At 31.2% G+C, this 22,243-nt stretch overlaps 2 long non-coding RNA genes across 2 annotated transcripts; both read left to right on the top strand.

Moving 5' to 3' along the window:
* Positions 1-11,972: 11,972 nt before the first annotated feature.
* Positions 11,973-14,083, top strand: LOC134277699 (uncharacterized). Its single transcript, XR_009994311.1, has 3 exons — positions 11,973-12,235; positions 13,131-13,252; positions 13,359-14,083. It is a non-coding gene; the product is annotated as an uncharacterized LOC134277699 (long non-coding RNA).
* Positions 14,084-17,729: 3,646 nt separating this feature from the next.
* LOC134277700 (uncharacterized) lies at positions 17,730-20,023 on the top strand. Its single transcript, XR_009994312.1, has 3 exons — positions 17,730-18,190; positions 19,088-19,209; positions 19,316-20,023. It is a non-coding gene; the product is annotated as an uncharacterized LOC134277700 (long non-coding RNA).
* Positions 20,024-22,243: the final 2,220 nt, after the last annotated feature.

A 22,243-nucleotide genomic window follows, 5' to 3' on the forward strand; every position in this document is an offset into this window, starting at 1 on the left:
TGCCAACCATGTCACAAATAATCCATGCATTATGAAACTCCGAGTTGACTTTTTGTGAGGGGCGTACTTCAGATTTTAAAACAACTGTTGTTTTGTTGATAACAAAATGTAGAATTTTCCCCACGGAACCACTTTTAAAATAATTGAAACTGTCCAAAGATTTGTAGTTTTTCATCCCTTGGCTATCACACGCCTTACTCAAAATTAAATAATTGTAAATATCGCCATACTCAACTTGGGGCCACTCCCGCATATCGTCCTTCCATTCTTGCGGTTTGACATCTTTTGGCGAGGAAATAATTCGATCTTTACAATTTTCACATTGATATTGATTCATATTTAAGGCAAACGAAAGAATTTACAAGATTTTCATATATTAAATGTTGTTTGTGCGCTAATATTTACGGTTGAACAGTACGTAGTTTCACCGACACCGGTGTGTTGTTGCTACGGAGTTTGTTTATAAATGCAGCGTCACGGATGCAATGGCGGCTGCTTTCTGCGACCCCTACCGGGATGAAATTTTACTAAGGGAAATAACTGAAAAAAGTTGTGTATACATGTGTGGACATTAATTCAAGTTCGTAATAAATTAATATTTGAGAACAAAAGTTTCAGGAATTGTTTAGTACATACGAGGGCTGTTCAAAAACTACGCAGATTTGTTGCAAAGAAAAAATATTTGACGACATAATCGGGCAAAATGTCACAAATAATAAAAAAAAATCTTTACTTATATGGTCTTCAAAATTTCAGATCAAATGTGATAAATTAATATCAATGTTTTGTGATTTATCAGGATATATCATTAAGTCACGGAGCAGCAAAATCTTCGACGTCACGGACATTATAAAAAAAATATGAGCTTACATTTTCTCAACTTTTTCTTATGAGTTAATTTCTGTACATTTTGAGTTACCGTATTTACTCAAAATCTACACAACCGTATTTGTCAAGCTTAAAATCTATAAAACAAGTAGAGCAATTTCTTTTTTTGTTTTTAAATCAAACGCTGCAGGTACTTATGAGACAAAGTGTGAAATTGGTCACTCTCAATCACGTTCTTTACAGTCCGGATCGACTTTTCGTCTATAATCTTCTTCCCGGCCTCCCGTATAGCCCCCTTACAATTTAACGGTCTTAAATTCAAATTTGCTATTTGTAGACAAATGTCACGAATACCCTAGTTAACTTAATGTTTTATTATGCATATTTCGGATCTATGTTGATAATATCTCGAGCATTACATATATTTTTAAAAAAGTGTGGTGCTACGTCAATTCAGGAGATGTCATTTTCACAGGAATCGCATCGGAGAAAAATCATTATATTTTTGTTAGTACTTCAAATATCACATCAGAAATCTAAATACACAGTAATAATAAAAAATAAAGATTCTCTTGAGAAAATGGTCAAAAAATATCGCGAGTTATAGAAAATTAATGAGTTTAGTTTTGGATTCCGTATTCTTTTGCTTCAAATTTTTTGTCGTGCACCGTACCTCTTCATCAGCGACGTCAACACAGCGATAAGTTTAGGAAATGTTTTAAAATACAGAATTTCCCCCCAAAATTCATTGGAATCTTAAAGATACATACAAAATCATGTATTTCTGTGAAATTTCATAACTATAATGAGGTCTGTAAGAGTAAATAATAGCAGAGTCCGCGATATTTTTGAACGGCCATCGTATTAATCTGTTATTTAATTAAGTTAATTCTTTATAGATTTTTATTTAAGACAAAATGTAACTGACTCTTACTGCCATAAATTTTTATTATTCCTTTATACATTTGCCAAGTTGAAGTGTTTTTGTCCAATTTTGCCCCGCAAGCTATGCTATAATTGTTTTTTTTTTGTTGTATAGTTCATAAATGCTTTATAAAAAAAAATACTAAAAATCAAGAGAATTTTACCGTTCAATATCTTAGTGATTTATTGAATGCCTACTTTGCATTAGGAATATGAATATGCCCAAAACATTCCTAATACGAGCATTCAATATCGAACGCCCCGTTATAAACAAAAAAATCTCAGTCATCTGTTCAATATCTCGGAGGCAGATTTATGATAGATGGTAGTATCTAGGTAAGGAGTGTTTATTTGGAATATTTGCACGCAAAATCATGCTTATTAATTCAAAATTAAGTACGCATTAGCCTCAATAATATCCCAATAAGCAGATCATAACACTTGGTGAGGTCATTGAAATGATGCCATGTTGGTGAACAATTGAAAGACACATGTTAAATTAGAAACCGATGCTGAAAATTGCTATTAATTTGAGTTATTTTGAGAGATGTTTTGGCTATATAATAAAGAATTAATTCAACTTATGTTGGTGCCAATATTCAACAATAAAAGTTCAATAACCCTATAGTATGTTACTTATAAATTAATGTTTGTTTGGAAAATCATTAAGGTTCAATCAAAATTTTATATGAGTGAGCAGAAAGTTTGTATGACTTCCTACCAAATACGTAAATAAACAAAATTTAATTAATTTAATTTATTCTACGCTTTGGAAAAATGATATCGTGGCATACATTCTTACCTCCGTTTTGGTTTAAGAAGATGTTATTGTATATTTTAACTGTTTCCGATTTTTTTGCGTCTCCTGCTAACGTGAAAGGAAGCACAATCAAAAGAGGCAGCAATATCTAAAAATAATTATTTGGAATTTTATTCGTTTGCAGCTCTTAAATAGACCATTCATTACAAAAATGAATTTATCTGCATTATATATAAATCTGTGTGATGTATTGAAATACGGTAAACATTTATCATAGATTTAAGTTATTCCGATCCTCAGGTTTTAAAAATCAGGCATTGAGCAATTGAAAATGCTCACAAATATGTCTCTAAATTCTCAAAGTAATGTGTTTTTACCCAGGTTTTTTTTTTGAAACCAACTTCAAAGGCAATCATATTATATAAAGAAAATTAGTCAATCTTCACTAAATCATCCGGAAATGTGAATAAAACTGCCCACTGTATATATTCTTATTGAAAATTGATCAACAAATACATTATACAAATACATAATAGAATAGAAATCAAATGTATCCAGGTTTTTGAAGAAAATTGCATAATTTTTATACTTATTCGGTACTTATGTTTCTCCTTTTTACTTCGATCATTGTATAATGCATATTAATACATTTTTACTCGTGAAATACTGTAATTTATTCATTGAATAAAAATGATATCCTGTCACAGTGTGAAAGGATATCAAAATGATATCCTGTCACAGTGTGACGAATAGGTTTCTCTTCCCATAACGAAGATTGTTGTAAAAAAAATCTTCCTTGACCTAATGTAAGATAGATGGAAATAAATAAACCATTCTGTCAGCGAATAAAACTGTCAAAATTACCAAAAATATGCTGCTAAATCCATGTTTACAGTCTTCTCACCTCTTCGCTATGACGTCTCAACCGCTCAACTATGACGTCATATGCATGTAGCCTATAACTGTTTTACAAAAAGACAGAGACAAAGAAAAAATAAAAGATTTTTTTCAATGTAATTAACAGAAAATTCAATGTTATGTAGTTGAATATGGAATTTATTTCACTTGTGAGACAGGATTTTTTGATATTTTCACTCGTGCTGCGCACTCGTGAAAATATCAAACATCCTGTCGCACTCGTGAAATAAATTCCATATTCAACTACAAAACATTGAATATCCTCTATGTATTAGAATTGTTTCCTATCACAGAGAAGACCATAGATCACTTCTTATTTCATATCATGCTAATGACCATTGGCTGGTTAAGCTTGATTTAAAGAACTACAATTTCTTTAAACATACATTTTTACTTACTTTTATGAGATACAAATATCAACCTTTGAATACAGTCTCTACAAACTTCAAAAATCGTTGAATTCCATTGAGAAGCATAAAATAAAAATTGTTGCATGAAAAGATTTCAATTTCAAGTTTTATTTTGATAGTTTGTTCATTAAATAAAAATTAGAGTTATCTTTTCTGGCTGAGTATCGGATATCCTTAAGTGATGTTTTCGAAAGGTATGTTGATCCTTGCTGCAGAACTGTGCCGTTTAATGGTTTATGTTTTTTACCATACCGCTTCAGAAATCCCGTACTACAAAAGGTGCAATTTAAGGTGCTCTCTAAGGGAGAAACTATCCACTTTCCAGCATTGGTTAATTAACTACATGTTCCTGCGATTCCTTAATTTTAAACAAATTTCATAAAAAATATGTATAATTCACCCACTTTCTTGTCTTTTTTAAAGACTAATAAACTGGCTTCTTGTAATCTTCCTCTCATCCTACAGACAGTTAAAATTAAGCTAGTTTATCGCCTATAGAAGAGTACTGTATAAAGGCTTGAAAGGTGAATAAAATATATACAGATTGGTTATAGGACGTGTCTTGGATTAAGGAATCAAAGGTAGTTGATGAACCTTGCTGGAAAGGGGAGGAATTTTCCCCAGCACTGGAAAAAATGTACCGTAATTATAAATTGTACATTTTTGCATTTTTTGTATTATGGTATCTCTAGCTTTATGGTAAAAAAACTAATATATAAAATCATAACGCTACAGTTCTAGAGCTATGTTGCTTTTTCATTTGTTAAATTCATTTTTTGAATTTTCAGAGCATTCCTTATCAGTTTATTATTAAAATCTTAGAAGCGTTCTTAACCAAGAGTTGTTGAGGGGCCGACTGCTGTTTTCATTAAGTAAAACTTATAGCGTCATACTAAAATTAAGTGCAGTTTAACAAAAAAAATATTTAGGAATAAATATTGTGCAACGTACAGGAGGGTTGAGGTATGAGTATTATACATAATATATTTCTTTAAAAAGACAGACATGATTTAAGAGATAAGTTATACAAATTAAATAATAAATCGTAATATATTACATTAAATATACCTGACCCAAGGATAGTCCATAAAGCCAGTTTGACTTATTTCCAATGGGGTCCTTTTACATGTAATAAAATAACTGTCATATAAAGTATATAATATAGAAAACACAAGTTCTTAGTTGTATAAGACGAAAGAACAGTTGAGTTATTAATGTAATGCTATAAAAAAAAGTCAACTTTAGTCACTATCTAAATGATAAATAACACAAACTTTTTTTCAGAAATAATCTATATTTATCATAGATTTACATTTAAATTCGTATTCTGAATAATGTTCACCAAGTATAGTGGCAACATTTTAAAAGACTTATCATAAGATTAAAAAATTGTGCAAAATTGTGTAATGAATTATCAGAAAGCAAAACAAAGTGTAATATATAGATACAAATTCGAGGAAGACCTACGATTTCTTTATATTTTAGAGATTTATCATTTATATTATTTCAAAGCAAAATCAGTCAAAAAACATATCAATCCATGCATTTTTTTTTTGTTTGTGTTATGTACACTTAAGTTTCTCCATAGAATATATATTAACTATTTTGAAACAATTTTTTGCAAATAATCAATACAATTAAACCTTAAAGTAAGATATCGTGGGAGAAGAGATCTTCATATAAATGGTTTATAAAACAATTGTTCAACAACATCATACCTCTAAATGCACCATTGTTTTATCGTATTCAAAATGATTAAATCATGTTATGTATCTTCAGCAATCAGAAAATACGGACAACGAGGAACGGGGTTACAATAAAACAGAAAAAAAAGATAAAGAAAAAAAAGAACCTGTAAATAAACCCCTTAAAGTAATCCCTGCAAACAAAAAAAAAATCACACGAACAATAAAACAAATCAAGAAAAATGTAAAAATCATACCTCTAAAAGATACATCATGCTTTCCGACTGTGAAAACGTTGTGTGATTTTGTTTTATATGCTATTGTGCGATGCTAAAAACCAATGAAAGCAAATCACTTTAATAATCAATAAATTATTGAACTTCGACTAATGCACAAAACCCCTTTTCTCCGAAATCTTAGCTTACTTTATTAACTGAACCTGAACAGTAATCATTCCGTGAAAAAAAAAATCTTTATCAAAAACACCATCAATTTTAACATTTTATGGCTTTTATTTGCTAGATACAATATAAATCAATTTCATAATTCGTATCAACTCTATACATGACGCCTCTTAGTCTTTTGACTCTATAAACAACTTAAGGGCAGATGATACAAACAAATTTTATCTTTGGGGGAGATTTAATATCATGTCACAAGTTTAGAAAAGTGGATAATTCTTATAATGTTTTCTCCTAAGAACTGGAAAATGAAATAGACTTGTAAAATATTACTAATATTTCAATAAAAAAACAAATATGGACAAATCACACTCAGTAAAGGTTTACAGGTGAAAACAAATTTCAGAATATGTTAGCTTGGTGCTAAAATGTAATATAATCTTTAGAAATATATACCGAGCCGGGTTAATTTTATTAGGAAAAGCAAAATGGTATAAATCACCCTATATTATATGGGCTGATTTTTACCATTTTGCTTTTCCTCATAAAATTCACCTGGCTTGGTATATTTTTCTAAAGTTTATATTACACTTTTAGCACCAAGTTAACATATTCTGAAATTTATTCTGATCTGTAAACCTTTACTGAGTGTGTTTTATTCATTTTTATAATTTTATTGAAAAATTACTAATATTTTCCAAATCCGTTTCATTTTCCAATTCTTAGAAGAAAAAGGTCTAAGATTTATCCACTTTTCTAAACTTTTGACATGACATTAAGTCTCTTCCAAAGATAAAATTTGTTTGTATCATCTGTCCTTAAAAAATCTTTTTTGTGTCGCCTGCTGAGGAGAGCGGTACTTAGAGATCACTTTATCTGACATCTGTCTGTCTGCCTGTCCTTGACCTTTGACCTACTTTGCAAAAAAATGCTACGGACAATATAACATAAGACGTTTGAGTTTTGCGTGGCGGGTGTTGATAATTAACATTTATACATGCTTGTGAGCTCATAATACTGTTCTTTTAATCTGTTCAGTGGCCCCACAAACTGATAGTTTTATATTATAAAAATATACCAGGATCGGGGGATCCAACACCAGATCCTGTAGAGTGACAATTCGTGTAAATACCACGAAAGACGTATTAACCAAGTAAAATGATTTACATGTATAATGATTTTAACTTCATTTGATTCATTTGAAGGAGGTGATTTTTTTATGACTGACAGACTCTATTGCAGTCTAATGCTATATGTGGATGTATTTTGTGTATTTATGAATTATCATACTAGATTTTTTTGCATGAAATACCGTATATGCTTTTTTTTTAAATTCAGATTTTACATAAAGGTTTTCGGATTAAGGCTCCTCAGAGACCCCTTTATATAATCTGCACCAGGTTTGCCTACGGCTCTGGATTGGATGGCATATATCATTTATATGTACATTAATGTAAATAATATAATAATAATGATTGATAATATAACAATAGGAAAAATCATATTGATAAATATTTTCAGACTAAATGGATCTAAAAATATTCCGTATTTTGATTTCTTGTCATGTTTTGAGTCAGAAATTACGCAACAAATATAAGATTCGGTTATGACCGTGTACATAAACATGTGAGTTATCTTTGACTTTTTTTTTATTCAGATAATACAGAAAAGAAAGAATGGTGATGTGTATTAAAAAAAATCACATTTCTGCGTATGAAATCCGTGTAAAACATGGAGGTCCCATTTCTCCTTCTAAAGTCCATATTTGACCCGTATTTATTTACATGCTTCTTCGATCAGGCTACCCAAGAAGCATTGGATTTCAAAGGTAGTTATATAATTAACAATAGATATCTTATATGAGGAAAATGTACTCTATTATCCAAATATTAAATATGTATCTCAACATGTAGACACATTTCAGCTACATTCAAATTTTATGTGACATTTTTATAACATGATAATATATCAATAAATTGTTGTTATTATTATTATTATGATTATTATGTTTATTCAGGCAAAGAGTCAAATTCATTACAAATCATAATACAAATTACATTTAAAAATTAATTAGGGATCGCTTAAAAGTTCTAGCACATACATGTAGCTATCACATTAAAACAATATCACTCCAGGTATTATCACAGTTATCATTATCACAGGATTATACAGATCTCAGAACCAGATCTTATCACATACAACACAAATAAACATATTTTTAATCAATCTTTGCCTAGGATAACCCATGAAAGCAATATATAAAACATGCTTATTTCCAATGGGGTCCTAAGATGGTACAAGTTGATTATAATTAATTGACTAAGACAGCATAGACAAAAAATCATAATAAAAATGAGGATTACATAATTTTCCTAGCCTGAATAAAATAATTTGACCTATATATACATATTAACATTTTCAGGTTAATACAAATTATTTTCAAAAAGTTTCATTCCCATATAAAAATATTATATATAAATACTTTCTTCCATCCTTCGAGCTTCTTGTGTAAGATGCAACTTGACAGCAGATTTAAAACTAGCTCTATTAGCTATAGAATTTACTTCCAATGGAAGAGAATTCCAGTTTAAAATGGCTTGATAATAAAAATTTGAATCATTGTATGCTCCAACCCTGGGTACATGATAGTTAAAATTGGACGCTCCCCTAGTAGCATTATTATTCCTGTTAAAATTCTCATTTAGATAATTTTTCATAAATTGTATCAAATTTTGTAAAAGACATGGTTAACGATTTACACAACATTTCATTTTATATTTAAATATTTTCAGAGCTATATAAGAAATGAGTATGTTCAATATTTCAGATAATTGAGTTTCTTCAAAAAACACAATTACTATATCTTTCAAACCAATATTGAAGTTTAATGATTCGCTTACTTTTCCCTATACATTTGAAGAATCATTGCACTAATATAAAAGATGGTCATTTTTTTATATACTGTATAAAAAATCTTGAGCTTTGATATTCAAGATTTATAAAACGAGATTAAATAGTCGAATTTTCTATTTAAGAACTAAGTTTTTTATGACTTTCGGTTTGATGCATTGTTACATTTTTAATTTATTTATTCCATAAATATGTTCAACGATTTTCAAAAATTTGAATTATAGCAAGAAGGTAAAATGAATTTTAAAACGGTTTTTTATTTAGTTCTTAAATAGAAAATTCGACTTTTTAATCTCGTTTTATAAATCTTGAATATCAAAGCTCAAGATTTTTTATAAACCTCCCTGTCTTTTTTTTATGACATAGATATCACGGCAGATATTACCGATCGAGAATGCTTACTACCTTATGGCACCTTATCCTAACTATGATGCTTTTACAGAACTGTTTTTTTTCACCTAAATTTTTGCTACAAAAATTTGTTAGGTCTTGAAAGTTTGTCTCGCTCCAACATTTGAATATTTTCAATGATGTTGAGTAGTCCAGTTCAGCACCTCTTTGTTTATAATATATGTACAATGATCTCTACTAAGAATAAACTTACTATTTTATGAGTTCTTAAACAAGTATATACTGACAAAACGTCAGAGATACTCAAGCTGTAGAAAGTCATCAAGGAAGTGTCATTAATATCCTATAATGGTATAAGATGAGGGATAATGAGTTCAATCTTCTGTTGAATAAAATAACATGTACATAAAACAAAATTCATATATTGAATTTAATAAGAATAAATACAATTAATCGTACTACTTTTTAAGATGAATTTACGTTACTCACTTTCAGGAATATTTTATAGAGCATAGTGGCCATTTCTTAATTTAATGAAATATTTTTTATGTTGATATACTTCAAACTACATGTACGGTTTTTTAAATTATTATTTTTGCTTAATGAAGTATATCGATCAAAATTTACATTGTAATATACATCAATCCAAATAGCTAATTACAAGCGTACAGGTAGAAAAGTTTTTCAAAGTAGGGGGGGGGGGTACTACCGAGTCCGGGTTCCAAAAAATCCACGTGATCAAGGCTTTATCTGTGCGACATGTCTAATACATATTCCACACGAATCTAAAAGAAGAAAAACGTACGAGGGAGAGTTTAACATTAATGTTGTGCTATTATTTTACTGTCACTCAAAGTGCACACACATCGGCCCGTGAGAGGCAATTTCAATATGGTGACCTGCGTCACCTTTCAGAGTAAACAGTGGACTCGCCCAAAGATGCTTTGTCGGCGTCTGTGAAAGTTACCTGAGATTCCTACGCAAAGGAAAGCACGAAATCTCTGTATAGAAACTGTTGCAGCTGCGGAGCTTTACTCATTGTTCATTCGCCATAAAAAAGAATCCGACATTTAACGCTTAATATCTTCGAATATGCAGACTTTTTCAAGATAAGCGTCATTTTTTTTTCTAGAAATTTTTTTATCTACAAAACTAATATCTGTTCGCGTATTTTAACTGAGTAAATCGATGACCTAGCATCGTTTTAGATAACTCAAGCCCCTCTAGGGCTTGAGTAAATATTTGAACTCAAAAGCAGTTATCTCCTGTTTTAGTTAACGTTTCTTCGAAAAAATTTCGGGTTAAAAAAGATAAGTGCAATTTTATGCTAGTATTTAAAACACTCTTCACACTAAAGGAAGGTGTTTTGAATATCTGTTGAGTGAAAAATATTTATATGTTTCAGTTATTACATTTTTCATCACTTTTAACTTGGTAGTTCCAAAACCATTAAGAAATTTATGTAAACAAGATATCATCTCGTCGAGTGATTCAGTTGCACTATGACCTCTGTCCCCAGATACACTTATACAGAATTGAATACATTTCTCATCAGTAAAGTAATCTAAGAATATTATTTGTAAATGTGAATATTTACTTTTACAGAGGACATAAAATTTTGCAAATAAATTTATTATGTATATTAATTTAATATTTACATTTACTTTTACAGATGACATAAAATTTTGCAAATAAATTTATTATGTATATTAATTTAATATATCTAAATGAATCTTCAACATCTTTTGACAGAAATTAAAAGACGTGACTTGTAAACTGAAAAAAGACAAATACGGTTCTTTAATAAGATGTGCATCTGCACTTTAAGTATATCACTTTTAAAATCAAAAACTGCTAAAATATTTATCCTTAATGCACATGTACTACTCATACTTATTCACAAAATCTATGTAATTAATCTCACCGTACAAACATTTGTTGTTCATATAGATGTGAAATCTTTTCGTATTTCCTGTATCAAGAGATGGTAGAGCAAAGTCCCGGGAAGAAAATTAACGTCATCGTGTAGCTACTTAACTTTTACCTTAGAGAGCTAATCTCTCATTTCTATTACAGAATCGAAACATGTGCCGGAGCGTGAACAATTCTCAAAAAGATATGTTACGTAAGAAAAGCAAAAAAAAAGTATTTATTCGACCATATTTAATTTCTATTTTATCTTAATAGTCCACTGACAGATTTATACAAGGGTTTTCATACAAAAATGACACATTCCATAAAACTTGTTCTTATTACCCAATAAGTACTTTTATCTATACATTTCGCCTGTTCCGGTCAATGTTCAACCAAGCCTCTTTCTTTACTTCTCACAATGATATTAAAGTTGTGAAGGTGACATTCCAGAACTACTGTGCAACAATATTTTAGAGAAAAGGTGTTAATCAGATGTGGATATTCAAAAATTTCTAAAGAGCTTTTAGAAAATTGGAAATCACAAGATATCAGCAAAATTAAGGAATTTCCATACCCGCATTACGTCACAAAATTGTAATAATATTTTCCGACCGTATTGACTCTTTTATTAGAGATCGTTCTTCATTTCCGGTTTCAATATGGAGGGAAATAAAAAGTGGAGGTTTGTAAAAAGGGCCGTAAACATTAAGTAATCGCCTTGGATAAAGGCAGAAAATCTCGTTTTCCATCGGATTTTGTTCCTATTACGGCTGTACATATAGTTGACCACGATTATAATGTTTAAAGGTTAGAAAGTTGCGACGAACACGTTGTATACACCATGTTGCTAGACAAGATGTGGCCACGGATAATTTAGACGACAGAGAATGGAGTATTGGAAGAAGAGTGGTAGAATTGGAGACCCTGGCTGATGGACTTAAAGCATGTTATCTTTGCAGTCAGCCATTACATCTCTTAAACTGTGTGGGTGAAAAAAAACCGGTTTAGCCCAAATTTTACTTGTTAAATGCCAATATCCTGAGTGTGGTTTAATAAATGATATACCAACTGGCACTAAACATGCTACAGTAAATGGTGGCCAAGCCTGGGATGTCAAAACAAAGTAAGCTGCAGGTATGTGAACATAATATATCCCTAACTTCATGTATAGTGGAAAAATAATGTAATATGTGAATGGCAATTTCTTTATTTACCATGTTTACAGGCATGTTTGCCTTTAAGATCTGAAAGTTTTTTTTTTAATTTTAGGAATAATTAATGGGGGGTTGGGGGAAACCCACATAAAAATATGCTTGCGGAATTAAAAATCCCAAACATAACACAAAAAAGTTGTTAATTTAAGGAATGTTTTTTATTTTTGTGTGAGTTATTGGTGTGTGGATCACACAGACTTGTCATGTAGGCATATTTCATTCATGAAAAATATGCCTACGTGCAAGTCTGTGTGATTCACACACCAATAATTTACACTAAACTGAAAAACATTCCTTATATTTACATTTTACATGTTTGGAAGCAACTAAAATATGCTAAGTATTTGAATTTCTCGCTGCCCTATATATCGTTGCATTTTTTCCAACATCACTGCTGCCTCATTGTGACGTCATGTTAACGCACGTTTCTCCGTGTATATTTCTACGCATGAGTATACACGAAAATAGTTTTCAAATCAATTTCACAGCTGGCTTACTAGAAAAACACAGCGAATGTAAATATTTAACTTTGATGATCAGATTGTGTGTAATTGTTGATCTGTTGTTGTTAAAACATTTCTAGAATTTGAAATATTGGATGTGCCCCTCTGTGTATAAGTCTCATTATATAATGAACTCACAGACATATTTCAAATTTACATTTTTAAATAAAATTTTATTAAAGCTGACCAGGAAGTGCACCATGTCTCCTAGGTGGGCGATTCATTCAAAAGCATGATATTACTGATATTATTGACATTAATCAAATGATACATGTATTTTTCCATTTTCACTTTTTTGCCTTTTTTGAACAGGTGAAACCTACCAATCAAAGATTGCTTTTCAAGATCATGCTGATCTCCAGGACATTGTTTTGAAGCAAGACAAAGTTTCTCCAGATCATAGTCCACAATGATATTTTTTCACTTTTGGCTAGGTAAGTTTACTATTTTTTTCAGCTTGCAAATAGTTTGTTATTTTTTGGTATATGTAAATTTACATTCTTGCATTGTAAGTTCTAATTGTCTAAATTATAATTGTAGCCAGAACACCAGATATTCTACAGGTTGCTGCAGTATCAGTGAATGAAGAGATGAATGTCTATATGTGACCAACAACTCAGATTTGTCTTGAAGCTTCTGCAGCCACTCGGATGACATACATTGGTGTAGTACTAAAACATAAAGGACAGACAGTTACATCAGTCCCTCCAGAGGATGGTCTTAGATATTTCCTAGCTTGTATTTTTAAAGGAATTTTTCAAGCCCATTTTGGTTGGCCACAATGTGCAGAATTTTGATGTCCCAGTCCTGGTGAATCAGCTGACAAAATATGGTTTATTGGAACATTTCAAAGAAAATGTTTCTGGATTTCTTGATAGAATGGAACTTGCAAAAAAAATCCGGAAAAAAGGGATTGATGTAGAGAACTATAAGCAAGAGATTTTAGTGAAATCACATCTTAAGATGCACACAATCACTTAAGCAACTCTACGAGAAAAAGAATATCTGATATGTCATCTTGAAATGATGTGTTCGCTCTGTCATACTATGCATGCAAATCATCATTAGACCCTAAGTGAAGTCTAAAGTTATTTCATCCCTGCCAAACATATTGAAGAATCTTGTTGATTGTTCCCTTAGTCTGTCTAGTATCAAAGCTGAGATGAATTCACAAACGTGACCCATACAATGGAATCGGGAATGTCTTCTGTGAACGTGCAGATGAAACAAAGATCCTTAGAGTATCAAAATCCAAAAATGTTATTGACAAAGTTGTGGCTTATTTGAATGCACCATGAGACCATTTACATATGTGTACCTTGTATTTAGTATTGATGTGAATTTTAGAGATATCCCAGGTCCAGATATTGAGGGTAAAAAACATGAAAAATACCAGCAAGTGGTTGGGTCTTCCAAATTTTTCTCTCAAAAATTCTTATTTGCTGAAAGGTTAAAGGTCAAGGTCATTTGGGTCACTCTGTAGATGTGCCTCCTGATGTTTCACACTTCTTTAGTACATATAATGGATATCAAAAGAAAAGTTTCATGCAGGTAATTTTGTATTTTTTCTTTGTGTTTGAGAAAAAAATGGGGGGGGGGGGGGTTAAACAGCAGCTTGCACTGACTTTATCAATATGGAAAGGTATACATTTTTTTATGTATATCAATTTGGTAGATGTTTATTTACTTACTTTAAAAAGAATTATTAGGTTTAAACCCATATTTTTCTTATTTTGCCTGAACTTGCTGATAATTTTCATTTTTTTTTTCAACTTTAGCGGAACAACATAAATGCTTTCTTTTTCATTTAAACATGTATATGTGACTGTATTGTTAAAAAAATTGTGTAAGAATATTATTTCAGTTTATCTATTGTATTATAAGAGCTACTTTCTAGCCAATTAATTAGCACCCAATATAAAAAGTACCTCAGCATGAATTTTAATAAATTTGAAAAACAGACATATCTTGATCTCATTGATATACTTATTTAATGTGGCAATGTGCGAGTTTTATTTGTTTTTTGTGTTGCTTTGATATCCTACTTTTAGTATGCAAAACAAATTTGGGATTTAACCCATATAACTCTGAGTATGGAAAGACCTTAATTGATTGACACAGCGGGGTGCCGTGGTCAGCGCTGATGAAACCGCTCCTCCCTGCAAACTATTTCCACGTGATCTATGTAGGTCAACTTATCAAGATTTTGAAAAGCCGGGCAGCATTCTTTGAAAGACAAAGAACAGGATTTAGGAAATACGAGGGTTGTCCGTAAAGTTCGTGGACAAGCCAAACATTTAATAAAAGTTGTGTCATTGATATTTATTATTGGCATCTTTCTTATCCTTTACTTAATGTGAATTGAATAATGTAAAAATTTATTCAATTTAAAATGTTTAATTACAATTATTGCTTCATAATTAGACTTGGAATGGAGACCCGGAGCACCGCAAAATTTTAATTAAAAAAATATTTATCACTTTTTAAATTTCATTTGTATTTAAAAAAAATCTGGGGAAATCTGAAAGAATTTTACATTATGAGGTTGACATAAGTTATCACATCGAACCTGCAAAATCTGAACGTTCAAAGTTTCAAAATGGCTGAGCAGCGTTAGAACATATTAAGACAGGGTCGGAATCGTTCAAAAAAGAGACGTTTTCGGAATAGGCGGAGCAGTGAACAGTGATAAAATTCTGCGTTGACATCGGAAAAACACCTACAGAGACGAATACATTCTGTAAACAATCGGGAAAACAAAGTAAAAGAAGTTGTTCACTAGTATTTAAGTGGCATATAATATATTCGGACGGGATGAACAGTTTACAGGAAGACATGCGTGAAGGAAAACCATTATTCCGAGATTGCAGTGCTGTAAAATTTGAATTTCGTAACGTGATCATGCCGTATTTCCGTAAATGAAATCGTCTTTACACGGACAGTGGTAGGATGATTGCAGGATATGAAACAGGCAATGTTAAATATTATTTTAAGAATGAAACCTGTACATTTTGTGCGTATTTTCATGACTTGTCAAAACGACATAAGAAATGTATTGAGTTAAACGCTGACTATGTTGAGAAAAGTTAATTACTCAATTAGAAAAGTTAGTATTTAGCTTATGACGTCGGTAACGTCAAGAATTTTCGTTTTAGTGCTCCGGGTATGAGTGTGCGTCTTTTTTGTATCTGATAAAAATTTAACTATTTGTGCTTTGTTTTTGTTAAAAACTTGCATATTTATAAAATGAAACATGAATTTAATGAAAATAATAGTTTCAAATATTTTGTCAATGTTTGTCAGTAATCATCAATGTTGTCCACGAACTTTACGGACAACCCTCGTATATTTTACATCATCGTATGGTATGTTGAATTTAAAGTAGTATTCATTGTGTATACATGTATTAAGAAATCGTATTATAGCTGTATGTGTATGTATAATCCTAAATCATTCCTTGTAAATGATTGTACCTGTCACTGATACTTGAACTTGGCGGGTAATTTGTTGTTTTTGAAGTAAACTGATCATCTAAGTTTATCATGATCGTGCATTTACATATGTATTGTGACTTACAAGTGTCTAGTGTGAGTTTTCTTTATAAATGTGTACTTCATGAGTAGTAAAATCACCCAGACTAACAGATAGATGTTCAAACTGAGAGCTTCAAAACATGATTAGAATAGATATAGTATGCTCTGTTATGTATGCTCCACTGTGGGCCCATATTGGTTGAATAAATATTCTATTCTATTCTATTCTATAGTATGTTTGCGTGTGTGTTTGAGGGGGTGGGTGGGCTTTACAAGTTAGTTAAATACTTCTTTGGAAATGTTTAATGATTTGTATTTATATACAGTATCATGTATGTAATTAACAATTCTTAAAATGAATATCATTTTTCATTGACAGTGGCTGTTTGCAAAGACTAAATAGACCTTTTTAAAGATTAAATGTAATGAGAGGAATTGGACATGATGAGGTTTGCTACACACTATTCCGGAGGGATTTACCAGGCTATTTTTATGTAAGGTATGTTTGAAGTTTCCTGACAAGAATATATTACGGAGATTTATTTAGTATACTGTATATATTGTAGAACTGTTGCCCAAAACGCACTATTGTAGTCATAACAACAAAGTTTACTTTTTAATAAAAATTTTAGAAAAGACACTACACACTTTCCTTGTATTTATCGGATGTATGACTATGTATAGTTTTCATATCTTTTAATGCATGGGTATACATGTATTTTACTAATATGATTTGCGAGAATGAATACTAATTTTGTTAATTAATGTTGTTCTCTTAATCTTTGTTTTTCAGAAGAAAACAAAGACGTCCAAGTGCCAAGCATGATTTTCAAAGGAAGAAGACGTGATATTTTTTCTAATTTCAATTGTGACAAATCTTCTCTGTTACGAAGACTGCTATTGACTGTGCGGATGTTAGAAACAGTTCATGGATTACATTTGTGAGAAAAATTGAAACTAATTAAAACTGTAGGAAGTACAATGATTTTTATGTTGTAAAATATTTTTTAAATGATTGAAAACATGTAAGAAATGTTCTGAAAACGTTTTAAAAAAGGTTTTGAAAACGTTTTGAAAATGTTTTCAAAACATTGCAGGACAAGGTTTTTGAAAAACGTTATGATAACGTTTAAAAACCATACAAAATAACGTTGTAATAACGTTTTAGGAAATGTTTTTATAACATTTTGAAAATGTTGTGATAACATTTTAATAACGTTGTTGTGCTACCTGGGTATAGTTGTTATACACTTTTGAACCATTAAGGAATTTCCATACCCGCATTACGTCACAAAATTGTAATAATATTTTCCGACCGTATTGACTCTTTTATTAGAGATCGTTCTTCATTTCCGGTTTCAATATGGAGGGAAATAAAAAGTGGAGGTTTGTAAAAAGGGCCGTAAACATTAAGTAATCGCCTTGGATAAAGGCAGAAAATCTCGTTTTCCATCGGATTTTGTTCCTATTACGGCCGTACATATAGTTGACCACGATTATAATGTTTAAAGGTTAGAAAGTTGCGACGAACACGTTGTATACACCATGTTGCTAGACAAGATGTGACCACGGATAATTTAGACGACAGAGAATGGAGTATTGGAAGAAGAGTGGTAGAATTGGAGACCCTGGCTGATGGACTTAAAGCATGTTATCTTTGCAGTCAGCCATTACATCTCTTAAACTGTGTGGGTGAAAAAAAAACCGGTTTAGCCCAAATTTTACTTGTTAAATGCCAATATCCTGAGTGTGGTTTTATAAATGATATACCAACTGGCACTAAACATGCTACAGTAAATGGTGGCCAAGCCTGGGATGTCAAAACAAAGTAAGCTGCAGGTATGTGAACATAATATATCCCTAACTTCATGTATAGTGGAAAAATAATGTAATATGTGAATGGCAATTTCTTTATTTACCATGTTTACAGGCATGTTTGCCTTTAAGATCTGAAAGTTTTTTTTTTTAATTTTAGGAATAATTAATGGGGGTTTGGGGGAAACCCACATAAAAATATGCTTGCGGAATTAAAAATCCCAAACATAACACAAAAAAGTTGTTAATTTAAGGAATGTTTTTTATTTTTGTGTGAGTTATTGGTGTGTGGATCACACAGACTTGTCATGTAGGCATATTTCATTCATGAAAAATATGCCTACGTGCAAGTCTGTGTGATTCACACACCAATAATTTACACTAAACTGAAAAACATTCCTTATATTTACATTTTACATGTTTGGAAGCAACTAAAATATGCTAAGTATTTGAATTTCTCGCTGCCCTATATATCGTTGCATTTTTTCCAACATCACACTGCTGCCTCATTGTGACGTCATGTTAACGCACGTTTCTCCGTGTATATTTCTACGCATGAGTATACACGAAAATGGTTTTCAAATCAATTTCACAGCTGGCTTACTAGAAAAACACAGCGAATGTAAATATTTAACTTTGATGATCAGATTGTGTGTAATTGTTGATCTGTTGTTGTCAAACATTTCTAGAATTTGAAATATTGGATGTGCCCCTCTGTGTATAAGTCTCATTATATAATGAACTCAAAGACATATTTCAAATTTACATTTTTAAATAAAATTTTATTAAAGCTGAACAGGAAGTGCACCATGTCTCCTAGGTGGGCGATTCATTCAAAAGCATGATATTACTGATATTATTGACATTAATCAAATGATACATGTATTTTTCCATTTTCACTTTTTTGCCTTTTTTGAACAGGTGAAACCTACCAATCAAAGATTGCTTTTCAAGATCATGCTGATCTCCAGGACATTGTTTTGAAGCAAGACAAAGTTTCTCCAGATCATAGTCCACAATGATATTTTTTCACTTTTGGCTAGGTAAGTTTACTATTTTTTTCAGCTTGCAAATAGTTTGTTATTTTTTGGTATATGTAAATTTACATTCTTGCATTGTAAGTTCTAATTGTCTAAATTATAATTGTAGCCAGAACACCAGATATTCTACAGGTTGCTGCAGTATCAGTGAATGAAGAGATGAATGTCTATATGTGACCAACAACTCAGATTTGTCTTGAAGCTTCTGCAGCCACTCGGATGACATACATTGGTGTAGTACTAAAACATAAAGGACAGACAGTTACATCAGTCCCTCCAGAGGATGGTCTTAGATATTTCCTAGCTTGTATTTTTAAAGGAATTTTTCAAGCCCATTTTGGTTGGCCACAATGTGCAGAATTTTGATGTCCCAGTCCTGGTGAATCAGCTGACAAAATATGGTTTATTGGAACATTTCAAAGAAAATGTTTCTGGATTTCTTGATAGAATGGAACTTGCAAAAAAAATCCGGAAAAAAGGGATTGATGTAGAGAACTATAAGCAAGAGATTTTAGTGAAATCACATCTTAAGATGCACACAATCACTTAAGCAACTCTACGAGAAAAAGAATATCTGATATGTCATCTTGAAATGATGTGTTCGCTCTGTCATACTATGCATGCAAATCATCATTAGACACCTCAGTGAAGTCTAAAGTTATTTCATCCCTGCCAAACATATTGAAGAATCTTGTTGATTGTTCCCTTAGTCTGTCTAGTATCAAAGCTGAGATGAATTCACAAACGTGACCCATACAATGGAATCGGGAATGTCTTCTGTGAACGTGCAGATGAAACAAAGATCCTGAGAGTATCAAAATCCAAAAATGTTATTGACAAAGTTGTGGCTTATTTGAATGCACCATGAGACCATTTACATATGTGTACCTTGTATTTAGTATTGATGTGAATTTTAGAGATATCCCAGGTCCAGATATTGAGGGTAAAAAACATGAAAAATACCAGCAAGTGGTTGGGTCTTCCAAATTTTTCTCTCAAAAATTCTTATTTGCTGAAAGGTTAAAGGTCAAGGTCATTTGGGTCACTCTGTAGATGTGCCTCCTGATGTTTCACACTTCTTTAGTACATATAATGGATATCAAAAGAAAAGTTTCATGCAGGTAATTTTGTATTTTTTCTTTGTGTTTGAGAAAAAAATGGGGGGGGGGGGGGGTTAAACAGCAGCTTGCACTGACTTTATCAATATGGAAAGGTATATATTTTTTTATGTTTATCAATTTGGTAGATGTTTATTTTCTTACTTTAAAAAGAATTATTAGGTTTAAACCCATATTTTTCTTATTTTGCCTGAACTTGCTGATAATTTTCATTTTTTTTTTCAACTTTAGCGGAACAACATAAATGCTTTCTTTTTCATTTAAACATGTATATGTGACTGTATTGTTAAAAAAATTGTGTAAGAATATTATTTTAGTTTACCTATTGTATTATAAGAGCTACTTTCTAGCCAATTAATTAGCACCCAATATAAAAAGTACCTCAGCATGAATTTTAATAAATTTGAAAAACAGACATATCTTGATCTCATTGATATACTTATTTAATGTGGCAATGTGCGAGTTTTATTTGTTTTTTGTGTTGCTTTGATATCCTACTTTTAGTATGCAAAACAAATTTGGGATTTAACCCATATAACTCTGAGTATGGAAAGACCTTAAGGTTAGTTTCGCACATCTAAGAGATTAGGGTTAGTTATCGCATAATGATATTTATTTGTTATTATTTTAAACAGCTTTGCCTGGTTCGGCATTGAGGTTTAGCGCATTTCTTGTACTAAATACTATGACGACATGAAGTTTAATTGTTTTTCTGCACCATCGGAGATTGGCACAGACCATCGGACTTTGGCGTGACTATCGGACTTTGGAGTACAATCCCAGTTTAGAGCCCTACATTTATCAATGATCCAAAACTTTTTTTGAAAAATAGTTTTCTGCACGATCTGGATGTCGGCATGGACAGTGCAAGATCCAGTATCAAACTAAAGATCTTGTGTAAAAAAACTAATTTATAACAACAATAAAAACGAAAATTAAAATGATGAGTTACTTTAAACAAAAGGTAAAAATTGACACAATTGATTTAATTGACTATTAATTAACATCTTGACTTAGGTGCAGGTGGCATCAAACGTATCGCGGTCAAGGTCTACAATAATGTTATTTTTAGCACTATATTTTAGCACAATAATTTAATTTAATTTTAAAAAAATCTATAAAGATACTAATATAAATCCTTGACATACCTGCACTAGCTAAATGAATTAAATTATCGTTTGATTTAATCTTACAGTACACACATTTGTTGTGCCTTATGGGTATGAAATCTTTTCTTATTTCATGTATCATGCGCGAATCACGTGATATAGGCGGTCACGTGTACTCCCCCGTAGCGTTCTCTCACAAAAGCTGAATTTTTTTCTGATTTTTATGTTTCTTTCCGTGTAAGTTAATTTTTTGTAACATGAACAGTTCATTTATCAGAAATGGTCAAATCTCGGCAACAGAATGGGTGGATAAGAATATCCTCCCCCCCCCCATAAAAAAAACCATGACGACCATCAAAACCCTCTACTTTTTTCTACAATCAAGATACTAGTATAAATCCTTCACATTCCTGTACTAGCTAACTAGCTATCTTTTGATTTAATCTTACAGTACAAACATTTGTAGTGCTTTATAGGCATGAAATCTCTTCTTATTTCATGTATCAAAAGATGGTAGAAAGAAGAACCAGGAATAAATTTATCTTCATCGTTTAACTTCTGAACTTTAACTAATGTTTTAATGTTAATCTCTAACTTTTTTTACGAAGCGTTAACATCCTTTAAGGAGGAAAATGGCCTTGAGCTTAAACAATCCAGTCAGTGACTTTTTTCCCATATTTCTTATATTACTAATTTATTATGTCTTTTATATATTAAAACCGTTCTGTCTGTAGCTTTCTTAATTTATTCAAAAGACATTGCCTCACAAATATCGCCCTTAAAAGTGTTTGTATGAAGTTTCGAGTCTTC

This window comes from Saccostrea cucullata, unplaced genomic scaffold (assembly GCF_032062105.1).
Source record: "Saccostrea cucullata isolate Sc308-1 unplaced genomic scaffold, CSIRO_AGI_Scuc_v1 ctg6902, whole genome shotgun sequence".
Taxonomy (NCBI): domain Eukaryota; kingdom Metazoa; phylum Mollusca; class Bivalvia; order Ostreida; family Ostreidae; genus Saccostrea; species Saccostrea cuccullata.